This window comes from Ixodes scapularis, unplaced genomic scaffold (genome assembly GCF_016920785.2).
Source record: "Ixodes scapularis isolate PalLabHiFi unplaced genomic scaffold, ASM1692078v2 PGA_scaffold4__175_contigs__length_147842914, whole genome shotgun sequence".
Taxonomy (NCBI): Eukaryota; Metazoa; Arthropoda; class Arachnida; order Ixodida; family Ixodidae; genus Ixodes; species Ixodes scapularis.
The window spans coordinates 83,080,014-83,096,408 of NW_024609879.1; the positions used below are offsets into that span (position 1 = coordinate 83,080,014).

Genomic DNA, 16,395 nt, shown 5'->3' on the forward strand with positions numbered 1-16,395 from the left:
TCTGTTTGGGCAAAGCACAGAAACGTAAAATGTATCTTTTTTCACGCATTTTGAACCAGCGAATTTGTGTAGAATATCACTTAAAAGTTTGACTCACAGGTCCAGAATGAAAGCAAAGTCGAACTTCTAGGTTATAGTATGGAACTAATTTTTATCCAATTAACCGTTTTGAGGTATGGAAAAAAATAGTAATAAAGCTCTTAAAAAATCTTACCAACTGTATACATGTTGCTAAATACACAATTATTTCGTCTTTGTTGCTGAAGTGGGAATAGTGATAAGAATCGACCACAATTCTTAGCTCCGTTTGAAAAACACTTTGGCCGTTATTTTTCTTTGGATCAGCTGTAACAAGAAAAGCTGTGGGAGCTAAGGTATAGCCCAAGTTGAGGAATGGCATGACACTCAACTCGATTGAGCACTTTATATCATCCTCGAAATTCGAAGGCTTGCTGGAACAAAAAACAGAGTATCAACAAGGTCACCGACACGCTACAGTTGGTTCAACCATTAAAAGTTGCTCTATTGAGAAGAACAACAGTTGCAAGCGGAAGGTGGACGGCTTGTTTTTCCTATGGTGGGCAGAAGGGAAGATGCGGCGATTGCTTGGTCGTCGCACCGGACGAGAGCGGTCCCAGACTTAATGCCTCATCCGCCCCTATCACCATGGGGTTATGTGTAAGCTGGTAGCAGCGCTACTACGGCGAAAGTCAGTTATAGGTTTGGAAACTGGATGCTGAAAAAAAATAGCGGGCAAAGATATCGAAAATATGTCGGAGTACAGTCGTTCTAAAGTGGGATATAATAGTATCTATATTTCCAATCGCTTTGTGAAAAAGTGTTGCGGCACTTTGTTTTTCTTTATGTGCCGTTTGAGAAACTGTTATGCTGCGGCAAAAACCTTAGTGAGTGAAAAACTGCAAACGTTATAACAGTGAGTTTAAAAAATACAGTTAAAAAGCTCAGATCACAAACCCCCATTTAGTGCGTATTCAAAGCTCTTGGAGCGCAAAATTTATAACAGTTCAATGAACCATCGCAACTTGTATAACTTTTTCAGAAATTATCAGCGCGGCTTTAGGAAAAATCAGCTTGTGATTCCCAACTCATTGACATTTATGATGACGTTGTCTCCTTTTCGGCATGAATACCAAGATGATAGTGTTTTTTTTTTCTGAAAGATTTTGATATGGTACCGCAACGGTTTATTTTACACAAATCATGAATGCATAACGTTCCGGAAACTATAGAGGGTGTTTCTTAGGACCTGAGCCAAATCGTTCCTGTTAGCAGTCCGCATCGTACAAAAAAAAATAGTTGATCTATTGTTTTTCGCTAAAGGTCCCAGTTTGGAAAAGTAGTGACGTTCTTATAAATTTATTTTAATAACTTTGGAGTAATATTTTTTTAATTAGTTTTAAGGGCATGGTTTGCATTAGATACTTGCTGGGCATCACCTAAAACCACTGAATATATTACTTTTTTGAAAAGCTAAGGCACCTATAACGTTTACGACGTTCTGAGAGAAAAAAAACGAAATTCGGATGTGTTTCTACGTTTGTTTTCTATCTGAGCGCCTCTCTGAGTCCCAAGTCCTGCCCCAGTGGCCGGACTTGTGATAACGCATGTGCACAACTCTTCTTTCTCTCCTACGAGAGAGGCAAGGTGGTATCGGCGCGATCGGCCACGGGGGCAGGAGTGACGCCGAAACCTAGAAGCACGTCCAAATTGATCTTTTTTCTGAACGCCATAGAAAGCTATACATGCCTTATCTATTTCTAAAGCTAAGTGATTTAGTGGTTCTTAACTATGCCAAATAAGTCTCAAATGAAACCATGCGACTTACTGATTGAACAAATCAATAGCTCAAAAGTAAATAATACACTAATTCAGCCGACCGTCATTTAATTTCTCAAATAAGCCCCTTGGTAGAGAACAATACGATATAAACCTTTTTTTTTTGTGCGATGAGTACCTTTTCCAGGAACGATTTCACTCACGCTTTGAGAAACACTATTTCACTGGTTGGAGGAATATTTAACCAATCAAAAACAATCCGTTGTGGTTATGAAAAGAAACAAGAAACATTTGACGACACTTCACGCGTTCTGGGACCCCTGTCGTTCTTACTTTTAATATTGATCTTCCAAATAATTTGCTGTCTTAAATCCAACTTTACGTGGATGACTGCGTGGTTTTCAACAATATTTACGTCCTTTCAAACTCTACTTTCTACAAGATGACTTCAATCCTAATCTTACCTGGTGTAATACTTGGGCAATGACTTTGGACGTTAGGAAGTTCCACCACTTACGCTTTCAAAATACAATTGTCATTCTTTTGCACTAACACTGTAAATACTGAATCAGCGCCCTCTGCAGCCGAAGTTCCGTATGCTGGCGTATTGTTCACTGAATACCTTTACTGAAAGCTTCGCATTTAGATTATGACATCCAAAGATAAAAATATTTTTATATATATTAAACTTATCCCTAAGTGTAAAAAAGGAATTCTTTATTATAGCGATGTTTGTCCATTGTTTTAATATTTTCGTCCAAGTTTAAATTATTTTTATTACGTGCGTGTCGATCACATTCGCAGAGTTCAAGCAAAACCGCGAGTCAAGTTTCTTAGAAGTGAGAAGTGCCATTAAAAATTATCTTCAATCTATGCAGCTATATTTTTGTATACAATGTCTTCAGTTAAACCTAATGCATAACATAAGCTCGAGTAGAACAAAGTGATGTATTTGTAATCGGCATATTTTATTTTGCAAATGACACTCCACTTTTGCTTATTGAAAGAACACGACGGCAAAATTGATGTCTTGATGTATAATCTCCCTTAACACGTAGAGCTGAACAATGGAACTGGCGTTTCATTATATTATTTCGAAGCCTTTGTATACTAGATTTCTTTGTGTTTAACGAAGGTGAATAATGCATTTTCTTGTATTTTTGCTTGGTTGCCAAGTTCAGTAATGCTTGTAAAAGTGTGTATAGTCTTTTGAATATATTTTGTTTGTATTCCTTTGTATATATTTATGTATATTTTTGTACAGCTGTCTATGTACATTCGCAAATGTCTTTCTATAATGCCCCCTGGGCGCTGCAGGTAAAGTAAGATATATAAATAAAAAAAAAATTAAAGAAGTGTACAATTTTCTGTAATGTCGAATTAGAGCCCCACTCTTGAGTAGGAGGAGGGAAGGGTACGGAGAATAGGGTATATCCCTGCTCCCTCTCCGTACCCTCCCCTCCTCCTTCCCTGCTCTGCTCCCGTTTGGCGGGAAATTTTTCTAAAATTCCCGCTAAATTAAACGAAAATTTCTTGGCTAAATTTACCGAAAAAAATTTTCTATTAAACTTAGCGGGATCATTTTTGACTCCACCCTTAGCGGAAAAACGTACAGCTGAGTTTACCAGAAATATTTTTCCACGAAATTTAGTGCAAACGTTTCCCCGCTAACTTTAGCAAAAAACGTGCCATATTGCAACGCGCGCGAAGACGCCGACGCCAACGGCGTCGCCTTCGGCGAAACTAGAGCACAGCTCTTGAGGAGGAGGAGGAGGAGAGGAGGAGAGGAGGAGGAGGAGGAAGAGGACATACCTTCCCCTCCGTATCCTCCCCGCCTACTTCTCGATAGCTCCGCTCTAGTTTCGCATTACAGAAATTACAGTACAGAATTACAGAATTTTACAGTGAAGCTGTTTATGACTAGGGTTTGTGGATTTTTCGTTAGCGTGACCAAAAACTTTACGCTTGCACCGCCGCACGCGCTGCCCGCGCACACCTTCCCCGTATAAAAGATTCGAAGTAAATAACCAAAATAAAGCGTTGACGAACGCGTGTGCAAGATGTCCTTTGTTTTAGGCTTCGCTTTAGAACAGTTACTGCTGTAGACGCCGGCACGTACGGCGCGTGAAACACCATCCCCTGCGTTCTCCTTGATGCTTGGGTAATTTAGCTATAGGTCTATTTCACTTTTCTCGTCGTAACGGGAGGGCAGTGTATACTCTGGACTCCCGAAAAGCAACGCACCTACGAAAAGCAACAACGGGAATGGCACCGACAATCTGAGCGGCGGCGGCGGGTGGCAAGCACCACCGATGAAGGTCGTGCACCAAACGCCAAGCGCATGCGGCAAACCTGAGAAGACGACGAACGTCGCGGGGCGGAGAGCCCGTCAAAAAGACGGAGATACCACGCTAAATTTAATGGAGCATACGCTAAATGATGTGTTACGTTTGTGTCGTGTGCTAAACAGCTTTGCTGGTCATCCACCTTCACAAAGTGGAATGGCTCGTGAATTTTGTAAAGATTAATCCCAAGACCGCTCTCACTTGTGCGATTTTCATACCTTCCATATAGCCCACAATGTCCGTACCACATACGGGCTTTGCTTTCTCAATATTTGCAAAGATTCGGAGCAACGTATTTACGAAAACTATGAAAAAGTGCTATGTGTATATCAATATTACATTGTGCAGATAGGTATCTCTCAATTTCTACGCAATATAAAACATTTAGAAGGCGGAAGGAGGAGCCCTAGATGGGGTAGGCACCTTAAAACGCGTTGACGCGCTTGAAAAATGTTTCATCGTTCCAATAATATGGCTGTATTTGACATATACTGAAGTGTATCAGACAATAAAAATTTCTGTGAGTTAACAGTGCTTCCTTTATGCGAAAAATGAATGATTTTGCCTCCAAACATTTTTCAAATGCCATTCTTTAAAGCAGAGTAGAAGCGGATTTTATGATCAAAGCAGTGTTCGAGGTGCGACGCCAGTTATGAAAAATACTTCACTCGCTCAACGGGCGAATATAAGATTTTATATTTCACAATTATTTCTTCAAAACTTTTGTTTTCTACACCACTATAACATCGTAGAGTACAAATATTACCATAACCTTTGAATGTATTGCTATCGTTGGCCCGGTGATCAACCTCATATATTTTATGCGGAATCAGCCCGTGTTCTGAGCGAGCTCTGATGTGCAGAGGTGTGATTCTCAATCGGTCACTTAGGATTCCTTTCTGCAACCAAATGTAGTACAATGAGTAAACGGCTGAAAGAAAATAAACTGCTGTGGCTTCTAATCTCAACATTAAAGAGTATAGCTTGACCGTACAATTTCTGGCTGTAATCGAAAAACACTGATAAGTATTCGTCGGTGAGAAGAATACAAAATATTTAAACCGAAAAACCCCGGTAAGCATTTACTTCTGTAAAAATAAACAAAATTAGATAAAATTTCAAACGCCACCATCCATGAAAATTTTCGCCCCTCCAGCTAGAACTCTTTATATCAAAACCATCCCCCACTGAAACCAACTCTTCGTTTTCCATTAAAATCATTTTTTCTCTGATAATCACCGTTTTAAGCGTCCACCCGGAAAATGTGACTGAAATACGCTGATATTTAAGAAATAAATAAACACGAAAATGCATTCGCTGAGTTCTCTGATGAATAAACACAGAAAAATCTACGAGTGAGTATAAATCGTTTCCTGATTTCGGATTGGGTAAAACGATCTAAAAAGTCTCTACGGTAATTTTGTTTTGTCGCCTAGAGCTTATTCACTACGACGATAGTAGATACAACGCTGGAAAAAAAATACGATAATTTATGCACACCAAACTTTGTAGAAAAGTCGTTCGGCCGTGGTCTTTAGCATCAGGGTAGTGTTATCGTCAACGTCCGTTCTGAATTACCGGTCAAAGTTGCCCCGACAGAAGCTAATGTAGTACCTGAAAATGTTTGCCACGTTATAGTTTTTAATTTCGACTACGCCAAAATGACTTCTTTAGGATGACATCTTGGTTTTGATACATAAAAAGTAGCATTCTGCGAACTTAATATAAAAATTGCTCAATATAAATGCCTAAATTTGGTATTTATTTGTCGGTGTGCGAACACATGTTTTGAATTAGCGATAAAAAAAGTTGTAAAGCACATATTGACTAGAAATAAACACCAAAAAGCCACTCTAAAAAGCACCTTGTAGATGTTGGGGAATTACTTTCTATTACCCGCCTTTGATAATTGCAACTTTCCATTAATTGCATTATTTTGCAACTTTGCGGTAATTGCATAATGTTGCAACTTTGAAGTAATTGCTTTATACAGCGGCTTTGCAATAAATACATTAATATCATAACCCTTACATGCAGGCCGTTCACCCTTGTTGGTGTTAGAATAATGGCAGCTGTTAAAACCCGTTTGCTCTACAGACGTATACGTGCTGGTTAGCTCAGTTTGTACAGCGCTCCAATGGAAATTAAAATGTTCCCGGTTCGATACCAGGTACGGGCGGATTCTCGAAGAATGAAATGCTTCTTAAAGCTAGTCACCAATCCGGAAATTTTGTCCATCCTTCCGTCCGTTCATTTTCCCCTAAATTTAGCAGGCAAATTGATGTCACGTGATATACACCCGAATTCAGTTTCCCCGCTAAATTTAGCGGGCAATTTTATTTCACAGAACCTGTCTTATGGGACCTACAGACCAATTTAGTTTCCCGTTAAATTTAACTGAAAAATTGGCGTCACATGACCTGTACACCAATTCAGTTTCCCCATTAAAATTAGTGCGAAAATTTGATGCGTTACCTGATGTCACGGAACCTAGATACCAACTAAATGTGTCAGCTAAATTTGGCTGAAGAGTTTACGTGACTTTGCGTATGCACCAATTCAGTTTCTCCGCTAATTATGAAGGTAAAACTGATGTCACGTGACCTGACGTGACGTGACCTAAACACCAGTTCATTTTCTCCACTAAATTTGGCGGGAAAATTGATGTTACTAAACGTGACGTCAAGTGAACTATACACCAATGTTGTTTCCCCGTTAAATGAAGCAGGAAAATTTGACGTGACGTGACATGACGTGACGTGACCTATGCAACAAAAGACTATAAAGGCATATAATCGAATTAAAACGATTACTTCTTAGACACCAGCTGCATTTCTGGTAACATGGGTTCTTAAAGGGAAAGATCGCTGCCAATTCTTTTTTAGAGCGCAGCTCATAAGCGCCCGCTTCCGACTTCAGTGTCGTCGCCGTCGCCGTCTGTGTCGCCGTTACCGCGCGTAGCATTATCGGCTATTTCCCATAATAGCGTCACACGTGACGCCCCGTGTGACGTCACGAGGGTCACGCGTGACGTCACGAGGGTCACGCGTGACGTCACGAGGGTCACAAGAGTTACGAGTGACCTCTCGACGGCACGAGTGATGTCATTATGGGAAACGTCCCATATGCAACGCGCGGGCATGAGTGACGTCACGAGGGTCCCCAATGACATCACAAGGGTCACGAGGGTTACCACTGTCGTCACTCGTAACCCGCGAGTTGCATCATGGGACGTTTCCCATGATGAAATACGTTAGTACGCCACGCGTGACGTCACGAGGCTCACGAGTGACGTCACAAGGGTCACAAGCGACGGCGCGAGGGTCACAAATGCAGTCGCGAGGGTCGCAAGTGACGTCAGAATGGTCACGAGGGTTACGAGTGACATCACGAGTGACGTCACGAAGATTACTCGTGAAGGTCACGACGAAGGTCACGGCCTTCATGAGGCGTTCATGAGTGACGCCACGAGGTGGAGGGAGGGAGGGAAAAGGAGAAGGAGAGCGGAATGAGAGAAGCAAGAGGATAGAAGAGGGAGAGGGGGAGGAGGAGGGGAGGAGGGGAAGGAGAGGAGATGGATGAGTGAGGGAAGGGAGGGGCCGAAGGATGAGAGGAGAAGGGGAAGAGGAGAGACTACGGAGGAGGAATAGGGGCCTACCCTCCTCTCTGTACCCTCCCCTCCTCCTCCTTAAAATCTGCACTCTAAATCGGCATTTCAGAGAGTTATAAAAGTCTTGATTTTTTTTCACTCGCGCGCTAATTATATCGTTGTATTTGAAGGTTTGTGATTGTCCTCTGTCCTCCTTGTTCCCCATCTCCAAGGATTATCATCGTTGCTATCTATCCTCCAGCTCCCGGTAACTTTAATTTAATCAACATCAAGAGCTATGCATGTTGCCTGACCATGAGGAGCGTCGCAAATGATGAACGGCAACGGCGCGGGAAAGGTGCTCCATGCTTGCCTTAATCTCTGTGATTGCTGCTTGCGAGGGGGGAATGGACTCGTAGGGCGCCAGAGCAGTAATACATGGTGACAATTATTCGGCGGTTCGGTATTCCAGCACGGCAAGACGATGTAATAGCATGTAATCAGCAGCTTTCGAAACCAACCGCATTCCTTGTGAGAGCTTTTGAAGAACTCCAGCAGGATACGGCCATGTGAGTCAGAGGTTTTGGGGCTCAGCAACTGCCGCATAGTCATCGTCATCGCCACTGATGACGTCATCAGTGACGCCACTCATGACGTCACCAGCATCCGCATCGTCATCGCCATCATCACTGATGATGTCCTTAGTGACGCAACTGATGACGTCACTGGCATCCGCATCATCATCGTCATCGTCACTGATGACGTCATCAGTGACGTCACTGATGGCGTCATCGGTATCCGCATGGTCACTGATGACGTCATCGTCATCGTCACGTGACCCCCAGGTCACGCGACCCCTCCCCCGCCACCCGAGGTCACTTGACCGATCCCTCCAGTGCCCTTCCCTCCTCCTCCTCAAGAGCTGCGCTCTAATTCGGCGTTACAGGGAGTTGTAAGCGGCTTTCACTTTTTCTTCTTTTTCTTTTTTTTTTCATCTTTTATTTTTTTTTTCTTGTTCTCCTTGCTTAACTCACGAGCAGGAGCTCGTGGGCTCCTGCTCGTGAGCTCACGAGCAGGGGCACGCCGGACGTTTTTTTTTAATTTTTTTTTCTTGCTCTCGCTGTTGAACTCACGAGCAGGAGCTCGTGAGCTCCTGCTCGTGAACTCACAAACAGGGGCACGCCGGACGGCGTACGGACGGGAGGCACTCACTTGATCGAATGACGTTTTAGCGAACGCCCACGTTTCATCGAACGACACTTTAGCGAATAGTCGGACGCCGCGAAGCGGCGTTTTCGGGTGGGCCAAGTGAGCTCACATTTTTGTAATGAGTTGCCGTAGACTGCCGCCGCGAAGCGGCGTAAAGCGCAGCGCGACGGATGGGTTAACGCGCGCCCCCGTTATTCGCTAAAACGACCATTCGCTCAAATGTCGCAGTTCGCTAAAATGTCATTCGCTCTTGTGATATGGACCCCGTACGGACATACGGACATGGCTAGCCCCTAAGGAGCTTCGCCCCTAAAAGAAAAGGACGCAACCGAATCGCGGCCCTACTTAGGTGGGAGTTGTGTCGTCTCAGGATTTTTGAAGTGTCCTGTTTGGACAGGCCTTAATTATGCAACTACGCCTCAACGTGCGTGAACAAAAGGCGGTGGTTATTCGGCCAGAAAGGCGGAAAACGCTAGTGGATGTCTGCGAGGGTAACGTCAAAGGACTGAGGAGGTGCGCCACCGCAGGTGTGAGGGTTGCCCTGGTTCATGATGGTTGAGGCCGCTAGAGAAGACGACGAAGGGAAAAACGAACATCCGAATCGCTTGGTGCTCTGGCTAGGACTGGCCACGTCTTTGTTTTGAAGTGACAGAGCACACTGTCAGATCTTTGTGCAATGAGCTCCCGCTTTCTGCGAGAGGGACTCCCTCCCTGGCTCCTACAGTATTTTTGTTGTTGTTGCTGTTGTTTTTTTTTGCTACGAGGTTTTGGCTTGAAACACTCACCAAGATGACAATTTCAGCCGTATTTTACCGATGGAGAGCACCTTACTTCTTCTCGCTCACCTCTAAACATTATGCGAGGGGAGTGGCGAAGGCTACTTACCACTTCAGCAATGCCGTTCTTAACTTCTACGTTGACTGACGCCATTCGAATTCTGTCGTGATACAAGTTTGCTTCAATCTTCTTTCCGTCCATCTGTTAAGAAGAAACAATGTATAAAACAAACTGACACGTTCGTCTTCTATCTCAAATGTATAGAGGTGAGCAAGAACTGTGAGGATGATCATGCGGATATATTAAGAGGAAATTAAAATTGAACAGCAGTGAAGAGGCACATGGAACAATGTACACTACCCCTAACTTTCGTCGTTTTCGCCTTTCGAATATTTGCAACGTTCAGCGATAGTGGTACCGCGGTGTAAGAAGCGTGCTCGCTAGCTCCTGCAGGATGATTGGCTTCACAATAAATGTGCTTTCTTACACCTTCCCGACGTGAAAAATAAAGTAAGGCTCTAATACAGCGCGTCGAGAGCAATACTAGAATTCCTTACGCGTCGCAGGCCCAACGGCCCACCGATGCTCTAGGACGTTCATCCAAATGACAGCCGTTTCGATAGGCTACAGTGCGCCCCCATAGGTCGTGAAAGTTGCGAATAGGGTGAAAGACAGAGAGAGAAGAGGAGATTAGAGCACTCGAGGAAGTCCTGAGTTTCAAGCTCTGATTGCAGTGATTCGTTGGCAGATAGAAAGGCCAGCCTCATTTGTCTACTCGCGGGCCAAAGGTGTTGCAATATCAATCGCAGGCGTCTTCTGTTCCAACGCGAAACACTGCACGAGGGGTAGACAACGCTCCAAAATATGTTTATATAGATAGATATATTGGGACCTGAGTCACCAGGCTCGATCTAAAAGGGACGGTAAAAATAGCCGCCTGCACGTAGCAATCTAAACTTCTTGCCAAAGGTGTATTTCAGAGGTCGTTCTTGTAAAATTACAAGGCGTAGTTCTCTTTCTGTTAAAAATAGGGCCAAGAAACCTGCCCGGGTCTACGGCGGGTGGTAACGCCGCCGAGCAAGTTCAGTAGCGGGGTGTGTTTGGCGTTCGTACTGATAGATGGCGTCGGGAGCAGCGTCCGAAGGTGCAGCCGACCAGCAAAAGAAAGCAGACGACAAGCAGATGAAATCCATAGGCATCAAAAGTACCTTCGTTGTGCAGAGGCGTTTCTTTTCTGCTTTCGTTTGCTTCTATTGTCCGAATCTATTTTAACTGAAGGTATATTTCAAAGAGAATATGTTCATTAAAATGAACCGCACTTGTCGCGAGCCATCGCGATAAGGAGGTAGCACCATCTATCAATACGAACGCCAAACACAACCCTCTTCGGAGACCTTTCTGCTCTTCTCATCATCAAACCAAACACATTTACACAATTCTCGGAAGAGTGTCTTCGTATTCAAGAGGCGAAGACTCGTCGCGTTACATCCTTTTTTTTCAAGGTCACAACCAAAATAAGCTCATACCGTCGCAGCGTTAACGTCGACCAACGCAGAGAGCCTTAGAAATCTCATCCGCGAAATTGTGCGCAAAGAAATCGCGACCATTACGGCGTCCTGTCAAGCTGAACCTACTGAGTCCTCCTGACTCAGATAATTAAGCAGAAGTCGTGGTAGCAATGCAGCCTCTGCCACCACCTCAACCAACGTACGTCGAGGTCGCCATACGTACACCTGTGCAGTCATCTTGGCACAATCAGGTCCATGCAACATTTTCTCCGACCCCCCGTCAATTCATACCAGAATGGGGCCATCATGTACTGGCCGCTGTCGTCAATAGCAGTTCAGTTTGCTACTACTACGGCGTCCCCTGGCACGTCCAGGGGAAGTGCCGTCGGCGCCGCCAAGAGGAAGCACCCAGCGATCGCTTCACCTCTTCACACTGGGGTTCTCGCCACAGTTTTTTATTTACGTCCAGAGCTCCGCTCACCGTCCCCGGAATTTGAAGAACGCCCACAGTCGAACACGACAAAACCCACTAGTCGTAGATCACCACCTCCCCGAGGGAGATCTCTGTCACCTATGTTCTAGGGAAACTGGTAAGCGCTGTTCCCGAATGCACAACTGCGACTGCTTTTATCGTTTTAGGTTTTCCTGCACCACCGCAAAATGTAATCGATATTGAAGTAGAGGAGCTTCCTCTAATGGAGTTATCTGACGAGGGAGCCGCAGTCTCAATCAGGGAGCAAAATATTTGCGGCGGACTCAAGAAAGTGTCCACATCATATACTGACATTCACTTGAAAAGTGCATCGGGACGAATAATTTCTCCTTCAGTAATGTGCACAGCTCGCATCAGTATTCAGGGCAAGTACCATAACGTTCAATTTATTATATTGCCTTCAGGCAGACGTGATTTCTTTTTGAGCCGAGATTTTCTTGCTGCAAGCAATTCTTTTATGGACGGTGCCACGCCCGCGTTGTCTTTATAAACTGAGTTTATGCGGAGGGCAAGTTCGTCTGCTTCTTGCGCAGGGGGTAGCGGTGACGTCAGAACGCCGAGCCCTGATTGGCTGATCGCGACCCCCTATCTGAGCGTCGTCTGCTCCTTTGCAACGTCGTCTGCTCGCACGTCGTCTGCGTCTGTCTTACCTTTCCTGCGACTTTTGGAAGTGCAGAGGCCAGATTCACGAAACGATCTTATGCCAAAAATGTGCGTAAGACAAAACTTAAGAACAAATTGGTATTCACGAAACAAAATTTTCTTAAGTTTCGCGCAGGTTACGACGAAATACTACGACAGCTCCGAAGCTGTCTTACGCACTTCTTACGATCGAATCAGCATGGCCGACAGCGTCGCGGTCGCGACGACCCACGGACGTTTACTTTTCTACGTGCGCTTCTCACGCGTCCCGACTTCAAGCAGCAAGAAAAAGTAAAAAGTACTTGAAACGGACCACGACGAACAAGAACGCTGAATCCACAAACACCCGGGAAAAGCTCCAACGGCCATGATTCCTCCAAAACCGACGAAGCGAGCTCAGCAGTTAGGCCTAGCAGGCACTCCGCGACTCGGCGACCGTCTGCCCACGGCCGGCTGGCGTGCTGAATGGAATATGCCCGCGCGACCCTTGTGAACCCTTCCGGTATTATACTTTGATCGCTGACCTCAATTTTAGATTAAGACGTCCATTTCTTCCTCTTGTTATCTCCCTGTTTCCCGAGGCAACGGTGACTCTCGCCGGTGAAAAAGCGGTGAATCTCCGACAGACGCAGGAAAGGTAAAGCAGCCAACGCTTTGACTAGCAGGCGTAAAGCAGACGACGTTAACTGCGCCAACCCGCCGACGCCGTTAAAGAGTGAGGGGTCTCGCCGCACACGAAAGGAGGGGAAAAGTATTTGGGAGGGAACTTGCGGGCACTAACACGCTCACTCTCTGTTGTTAGCAAACAAACCTCGGCGCCTCGGGACACCTCGCCGGTGAGTCCTTTGACTTCCCTCCTTGGTGCTGCCTCTAGTGTCTGCTAGTTGCTAGACAAAAACAACGTACCGCTCGAGTTATTTCGTCTGTCCTCTCTGACAGGCGAAGTCGAGCTCGCTCGTAAAGACCTGTACTTCCCAAAGTCGCAGGAAAGGTAAGACAGACGCTAGAGTCTAACAGACGCAGACGATGTTGCGAGCAGTCGACGTTGCAAAGGAGCAGACGACGCTGAGATAGGGGGTCGCGAACAGCCAATCAGGGCTCGGCGTTCTGACGTCACCGCTACTTCCTCTCTCATGCGCAGAAGACGAAAATGCGCCCACTTGCGAGGCGTATAGACTAGCACACACTGGAGTCAACGTTGCACTGTAACAAAAGACGCTCTACTGTAAGAACGAATGTCCGTGATTATGCCCATTAGACCCAAATACTCTACACTGGAGATGCTCTCGTAGAATATGTGACCTGACATTATCTGGAAAAAGGGTATTGTCGTGCCTTCTTGTATGGCAACGCTTGGCCATTTTCGTATTGACGTGTTAGCGGTCAACGTTACAAATTTGGGAATCGTGGTTCCGCAGTCTATGGTGGTTTCTATTATTGCCACTCATTCGACAGATTTTAACCAGTTGGATGTTCCTGCCCTCGACCATCTTGCTGAAAAACAAGCGAGGCTCAGGATTACTGAATTACGCTCTACTATCAATCCTGCTCTTTCTGGTGATAAAAGAGCACGTGTTCTCTATCTTATCGTGTCATTCCACACGCATTCAACTCACACACTGACGTTTTTGGTAAGACTCACTATACCCCACGATAGCTTCCGGCGACGCTACCTCTGTACAGCATCGACCTTAACACAGAGCTCTTGGCGAAAGGCACAAGTTAGAAACGGAGGTAACAAAGATAGTGAAAAGAAATGTCATACGTCCCTTGAACAGTTTCTGGCCTTCCATTTGTTGTTTTAGCTAGAAAAAAAAATGGGTCGGTTCGTTTTTGTGTAGATTACCGCAAACTCAACATCACTCGAAGGGACAACTATCCAATGCCCCGTATTAATGACGCCCTAGACACTGAGCAGGAAGTAAAATATTATTCCTCGTTTAACCTAAGGTTTGAGTACTAGCAGATCCCAATGTTTGAATCTGACAAAAAATAGCCTTCGTGACACCCGACAGTCTATTTGAGTTTAACGTCATACCATTTGGCCACTGTAGCATATGTTGGCGACCTTTGAAGGAACGATCGACTCTATCCTCCATGGCTTAAAAAGGCGTACATGTCTTTGTTATCTTGATAATGATATTAATTTTAGAGCGCCGCTCTTAGGCGCCCGTTTCCGGCTTGAGCGGCGTCGGCGTAACTGCGAGGTCACGTAACCCCTCCCCCCCCCCCAAAATCACCCCAAGGTCACGCGACCCACCAAGGTCACCACAAGGTCACGTGACCCCCAGAGGTCACCTGAGCCCCAAAGGTCACATGACACCCAAGGTCACGTGACTCCCCAAGTCACATGACCCACCCGGAGGTCACGTGACCCCCCTCCCCCCCCCCCCGAAGTCACGTGACCCCCTCCCCCTTGAAAACACAGCACCCCCACCTTCCCCACCTTGAAAACACAGCACAAAGCAGCCTAAAAGCTTTTGGGGTTTACGTTCTAGTTTCCGTGGTTTTATTCTTGACTTTGCACAAATTGCTTCGCCATTACATCATCTTCTCTCCACCAATGTCCCATATAAATGAACTACCGATTGTCAATTGTCCTTCCGCGCCCTTCGAAACGCGCTGACTTCTAAACCTGTACTGAGACACTTAGACGATAACGCAGCGACTAAACTTCACTCGGATGCCAGTAGAACCGGGTTGGGTGCTGTACTGCTGCAAAATTATCCCTCCGGCCGTGACCCTCGCGTCATCGCTTACGACAGTCATACCCTAAACCAACATAAAAATTACGCTGTAACCGAACAAGAGTGCTTGGGAATAGTATGGGCCATCAGACGGTTAATACCCTGTTTGTACGATTGTTTTGTTCGCGATTGTCGCGGACCATCATTCCCTATGTTGGTTATCCTTAATAAAAACCTTGGCTGGACTTCTATGTAGATTTATCCTGCGCCTACTAGAATATCAGTTCACTATCGTTTCCAAAAGTGGAAGAAAGCACTTAGATGCCGACGGACGGTCTCATTGCCCTCTTGCTCTGAGTTTCCGCACTTAGTACATCGACGACGATCTGCCTAGTGTCAGTTCCGTAACCCCAATGACTTTCACCTCTGCCCAAAATATATGATCCTTGAAGTGCTAAGATAACTCGTAACCTCACTAGCTCAGTTCAAGACACCAAGTTTTGCCGAAAAGTACGTAACTTCGTCCTTCTGAATGGTCTCCTTTACAAACGCAGTTACCTCCTTGGCGGCGCGCGACACCTACTTATAATGCCGAAACAGTTAGGAGGTAAAGTTCTCAAGAATTGCTATGACCATCCTACAGCGGGTCACTGGGGCACTTCCAGAAACTAAGCCCACCTCCGGTCACCCCCCCCCCCCCCCTCCCTTCTGGCCCGGCATGTATCGGACAACCGAGAGGTATGTGCAGTCGTGCGTTCCTTACCAATACCGCGTAACCTCGCGACACCCATCAGACGAACAGTTGATGCCCCTGCCTTGTCCCGAGAAGCCCTTCGACCGAGACGGTATCGACCTTTACGGACCACTACTGAAGAGTTCGGCTGGCCACCGGTGGATCGTGGTAGCCATAGACCATCTTACCAGGTGTGGTGAGAGGGCTCCTTTTATTTTAACAACTGCACAAGAAATAACACAGTTTTTCTTTGACATTATTATCTCCTCAACGACCATGAAACCACGTTTCTTTCCGCTCTGGTAAAATAGGTTCTTGCTGCTTTTAGAGTTATTCATCAACTCACATCCACCTATCACCCGCACACAAACGCTCTTACCGAATGGTTCAATCGAAGCCTATGGCAAATGCTTAGCATGTATCTCTCTAACGACCAGAATAATTGGCACTTTATTCTACCCTTCCTTGGCTTTTTCTACAACACGTCTATCCAATCGAAACCGGGATTATTTTTGTTCTTTCTTACACAGGCTCTATGCACCACGTGACTACTTGCGTGAGGTAAAGGCGAAGGCAACGCGAGGAGAGGGGAGAAGGAGCCAGCACTAGAAAAGT

General features: G+C 45.5%; 1 pseudogene; it reads right to left on the minus strand.

Annotated features, from left to right (window-relative positions):
• Window positions 1-16,395, minus strand: part of LOC115313290 — a 152,698-nt pseudogene that overhangs the window by 66,783 nt on the left and 69,520 nt on the right.